Source organism: Octopus bimaculoides, chromosome 3 (genome assembly GCF_001194135.2).
Source record: "Octopus bimaculoides isolate UCB-OBI-ISO-001 chromosome 3, ASM119413v2, whole genome shotgun sequence".
Classification (NCBI taxonomy): domain Eukaryota; kingdom Metazoa; phylum Mollusca; class Cephalopoda; order Octopoda; family Octopodidae; genus Octopus; species Octopus bimaculoides.
This window is the reverse complement of record NC_068983.1, coordinates 122806351-122812133: the sequence shown is the minus strand read 5'-3', so window position 1 is coordinate 122812133 and position 5783 is coordinate 122806351. Positions and strand designations below refer to the sequence as shown.

At 33.5% G+C, this 5783-nt stretch overlaps 1 protein-coding gene across 1 annotated transcript in view; it reads right to left on the bottom strand.

The window, feature by feature from the left end:
• Positions 1–5783, bottom strand: part of LOC106878657 (potassium channel subfamily T member 1) — a 168270-nt gene that overhangs the window by 108482 nt on the left and 54005 nt on the right. The gene's annotated exons all lie outside the window — the stretch shown is intronic.

Here is a 5783-nt window from a genome sequence, read left to right as displayed (position 1 = left end):
AGAGAGAGAGAGAGAGAGAGAGTGGGGGGGGGGAGAAAGCATGATGTGAAACATATAGAAACTTGGGTTCATAACTTATATCCTATGAAAACTGACTTAGAAATTAGACTTTGTACAGAAGATAAAGGGAAATATGATGTGGGTAAAAGCATCGAATTTAGAAACCCAACACAATACATGGAAAGAGAATTGCAAATAATTTTCTATAAGAGAACTTTCAGTCTGGTACTCTATTTGGAGTAAAGTTGCTTTTGATAGCATTCATGGTTATGTTACTAGATGTCTTGTATGTCTTAATTAAAGGATATACTTCAGGCAGTTCAAAAAAATAATCACAGACAAGAAGGCAGATCTTTCCTTTTAATTCATAAAAGTTAATTTCAGCTCTTTTCCAATGTTACTCAGTAGTAGCTCCCTTAGCACTGATCAAAGCTTGCTGTTTATATTTCATTTCTGTACCATATCTTCTATCAAGTTGCTTCTGGGCCACCAGGATCATGTTAAGATGCAGTTAAATTGCTCTGGAGTCTTTCATGAAGACAATTGTTGAAACTCAAATGTACATCATTAAATAAAAGCATATTATCCATTACTACCTATAAAGTGGCCAATCTTTCAAGCAGTAGAGAAAAGCTACATCAGCTTCCTATGCATCCTCCTGAATCTCATATAATATCAATTGTTTTCTGGTGAAATTAATTATGTCACCAATGAAATGAGCACATATGCTGTCATCTGGTGCTCAGCAGTCAATACTTAGGCAAGCATTTCATTAATTTACATGCAAAGTGAAAGAAGTATTAGAAGTCAAGAATATTTTGAGAGGTAGGTATGGACAGATTTCTTTCGATGTGCCATGCTCTGCCATTGGTATGTTCAAAGTAAACATTTTTTCCAAGAATTTTGTATTTCTTCTTTGATAGTTTCTTACTTTTGAAAATATTACAATATAATAATTAAAATATTTAATCATTTCTGTGCTTATTAATCTCTGTTCTGTGCGGCTTCATAAGTATTAATTGATATAAGGTGGAGACACGTGGCTTAGAGGTTAGGGTGTTATGCTCATGATTGTAAGATTGTGATTTTGATTCCTGGACTGAGTGATGCATTGTGTTCTTGAGCTAAACACTTCCTTTCATGTTACTCCACTCCACTCAGCTGACAAGAACAAATAATCCTGTGATAGACAGGCATCCTATTAGTGGGGGGATATATATGTCACAGAACTTGGGAAACTAGCCTTACGAGCCTATGACTCAGAAAGGACCTTTGATCCTTACTTTTTCTTCTCTGTATTGATATAAGGGAGTTGAATTGAATTTAAATGAAGAAGTACAAGTATTAGTTAATTAAATGACAATATAAAAAATTAAAACAGATATATAAGTAAAATTACTGAGAGTTAAGTTGTTATGAATGCTTAACCATGAAATTTTGATTTGAATAGTACATAGAATGACATACATATTTCAGGCTAGACTGTAAGTAGCAAAGTGCAAACAATTTTTACTTTGTATTTGTTGGCTTTGTGGCTCACTTAGTAATGAGAAGCATGATTGTATAATTTGGTGAATAACGTACTTGAAGATAAATCATCAATACACTTGTAGATGAGTAACTATTTTTCACTGAGAAGTTTACTGCACAGGTAGATAGCTTTATTGTAACACTTCTCTTCATAATAGTCCTTGAACCCATTCCAAAATAAAATCTGGACTGAAAAAGTATTTCTCTCTCAGGAATCCTAAGATAATTATTGTGAGAATGAGTTCAACTTAAACATTCTTAATGTAGGTAGCCTTAATGTGACCCATTCAAATGCTCAACAATAAAATGAAGCAGTAGAATAGTGATGTTAGTACATAAGGAAATGATTGATATTGTGTAGAGAGAGCAATCAATAGGTGACATCAGTCAGTCATACAGACTATAAGAAGTATATATGGAGGAAGTGGAGGATGAAAAACGCTTTCTAAAATGGTTATGAAGTCCATAGTTGACACAGAGGTGGTATAGTTAGATATTAGATTATAAAGAATGCAATAGCAAATTGACTAAGATGAAATCCACTTTGTTAACAACAGAAAGGACATATATATATGATATATTTATTAGAGGTGGAACTTTGTGAAATAAGAAAGAAAACAATGATTCAGAATAGCAGCAACAATTAGGTAAGAATAAACAGCCAAGATTGATCTTTCATATATATGAGAACATGAAAATAGTTATTAAAATGACTATGAATTAGAAACATTTACAGCATGCAAGAACAATTGCAGATTATGGCATGAATTTTGTGGAAAGCATTACAAAGTGATAATAGAGAGTTCAAAGAATCTATAAAATAAGCATAGGTTTCATATTAGGAAGTTATAGATAAAATGACACAACATTAGAACATATATGCAAATTCATATGATGCACTCCTGTTTAAAACCAGGTGCTAAACACATTATATTGCGATTGAAAGGAAATGTTTCTGATTATTATGAAATCAAGCCAATGTACTACAAATAATTTCTAGATGAACTGATTATAGTATCAAAACTCATAAACTAATTCAATTAACTTAGCAGATTCTGCATTATTTTTTTTATGCACAAAATGTAATACAAACATTGAAAATTTGTTGGGAGTAACTTAACAAAGCAAAGACAAAATGTCATGCATATTTTTTTTTTTTTTAATGCAGGGCTGGCACAATCATTAAACAAACCTAGGGCACAAAATCCTTTAAATACATGACAAAATGGATTTAAAATAGTCATTAGACAAGGAACATTGCAATAAATTTTTCATTCTAAATATCTATCTCATTGAATGCAACCACTATTCAATGATCTTTGATAATTCAATAGTGTTTACATTGTCAAACATTGCTATCCATTCTAAAGTAACAATGTAAGTTCTGGATATAATCCTTAAATTAATTTAAAAGAGACATACACTGTCAGCAGCCATGCTTGATGTAATACTAGAGGAAAATGCAAGGGACATAACTGTTTTAAGACATCAACAGCTCTTATAACACAATGGGTTTTGTATTTTTCTTTTGGTTCTTCTCTTGAAGAAGTGTTTCATCAAATAGAATATCATATCTTTGGCAGATAGGTAAAGAATAAAGTTTTGATCATGAATGAATTAGGGGATTACAATTGTATTGCTTTACATTATAATATATAGAAACTATTCACTTTTATTGCTTGTGAATGAAACAGGTACTTAAAATAGTGATGACAATGTTGCTTTCCTTTTGATGTTGCTATTGTTAAGAAATAGGATTTCTAGGATATTAATCCACTTCTTTTCAGGATGTTAAATATAAAACATTTGTTTAGTTTCATTTAGAAGTACATGGCAAAAAGAGAAAAAGTAATAGGTGGAACAACAAAAAATAAAAGGTTACGATAATGAAAAAAAAAGGAAGAAACAGTGTATGAGAATAAAACATAGATTGAGCATTGAAAAAAAACAACCAGTAGAGGGTGAAATTTTGAGAATTTTCATCATAAGGAAGATAGTTTGTTTATTATTTATAGATAAATCAGTGTACAGAAAGGAAAAAGTAGAAGACATAATCGCCTTTTCCTTCTTTCTCATCATCATCATCATCGTCGTTTAATGTCTGCTTTCCATGCTAGCATGGGTTGGACGATTTGACTGAGGGCTGGTGGACCAGGAGGCGACACCAGGCTCCAATCTGATTTGGCAGAGTGAAGAAAATAACAAGGCGGTTACATATCAAGAACATATAACGGACAAATTTTGATTTGCATTAGATGCTACTAAAATGCATTGATGAAATAAATGAAACCAACTTAATGTTTCAACAAACTGGGAACATTTTGTTTAATGATCAGGCTACATGACCAAGAACAATGACACAAGCATGCCTCAAATGTCTTATAATCAAATATAGGTCATGTAAGAGTTAACTATTGATTTTTCAAAGGACATATAAAAAAAAAACTGATATTTTAACTCTACTTTTTGGGGTTACAGAAAGTTTGCCAAGAGTGAAGCTGCTTAAAGGGTCACAGTAATCAGTATCTACTAATTATGTCTTCTACTTCTGTTGTAAGATATTTATTAATGCTACTTTCAACAAAGTCTGGACATTGCCTGACAAGGGTTATAAAGACTGACACAACATGGTAACATTGATAGCATAATGCAAGGAAACATAACTATATTCATCCTTACAACAATCAGAAGGAACCAGAACTCGGGTTTAAGAGAAAGCAAAACAATGAAAAATAAGCACTTACTGAAAAGAAACAGAAACATTAGCATGGAGTTTTAGAAAGATTTATCACTTTAATAAGAGTCCTGATGGTGCTTGCCTTACATTCATGTATGCACGACAAAACAGAAACTTTCTTAACTTCATTACACTATTAGTACTTTTATCAATTCATAACCCAGAGTACAACATTGCAACTGATGATTTCTTTATTTTATTAAAAAAAAAAGAGACCGTTTTGTAAATAATGCATCTTCTCAAACCAAAGTATGAGTTAATTAACTACAAGCACTTGCCATAATGATCAGACTGTATATATACTATCTAGGAAAGGAAAACCAAGTCAATCATTGATATCAATTATAGCAATTGAATTGTCTTGACTTGAGCAATACTTATACAACAGTAATATGAGTTGAAATTTACAGAAAAACAAAAGACGAAGACAGGGGTATAAACAACAAGCAGGTTTATTAGTTTGATGCTCGGGAAGGTGAGAAAGTCTTTTACATTTTGAGCCTATGCTCTTCAACAGAAAAGAACACAAGGAAATAAACTGAGAGAGAATAAAAAAACTTTTGGAGTTAGTAATCAATCATGGCAACAGGCCGGACAAAGGTAGTTAGGAGAACTAGGAAGAAGGGGAAATAATAAAGTACTGGTGATCCCAAAACGAAGGTGTGCATGCATGTGTGTATGTGAGAGTATGTGTGTGTAGATGATGGTGTAGGTGCTGTGAAGTGGTCAGTGCTAGTGTGTGTGGAGTGATGTGGGGATGGTGTGATGTGGTGTGGTGGTGTGTGGTGTGGCAGTGTGGGGATGTGAGGGTAAGTTGTGGGTTTGGGGTGAGGATGTGGGGGTAAGGATGGGTAAGTGGGAGTGGAAGTGGGATGTGTGTGGGTGGGTGGATGGAGGGGGTATCAATGAAGAGAGAAGGTGGGTATGAGTAAAGAGAAAAAGTAGGTGTTTCAGGGCAACAGATGAGACAAGAGGTGGGTAGGAGTGAAGAGAGGAAGTAGGTGTCAGATGAAGAAAGGAGGGCAGTTGAGCCCATGTGGCACAAAGTAGCAAAGAGAGAAGATTAATTCATGTTCACAGTGAAGGCAAGAGTCCAGATGGCCCCTGTGCAAAGACAATCTGAACACAGACAGGTATTGTAATAAATGACCAGTAGAACGGAAATGGCGCAATACTGGGGTGTCATTGCCAAGTCTGTCATGGAGGTGCTCCGAGGACCATTCAGCCAAGCAGCATCCCATTTGACCAATGTACAGAGAAGGACAGAAAGAGCAGGAGATGCAGTAAATGACGTTGCTAGAAGTGCAGGTAAAGGAGTCAGTGATATTATAGGGACGGCGATATGTATATATATATATATATATATAGATAGATAGATATACATATATACATATATATATGTATACATATATATATATATATATACATATATATATATATACACACATATATATATACATATATATATACACACATATATCATCATCATCATCATCATCGTTTAACGTCCGCTTTC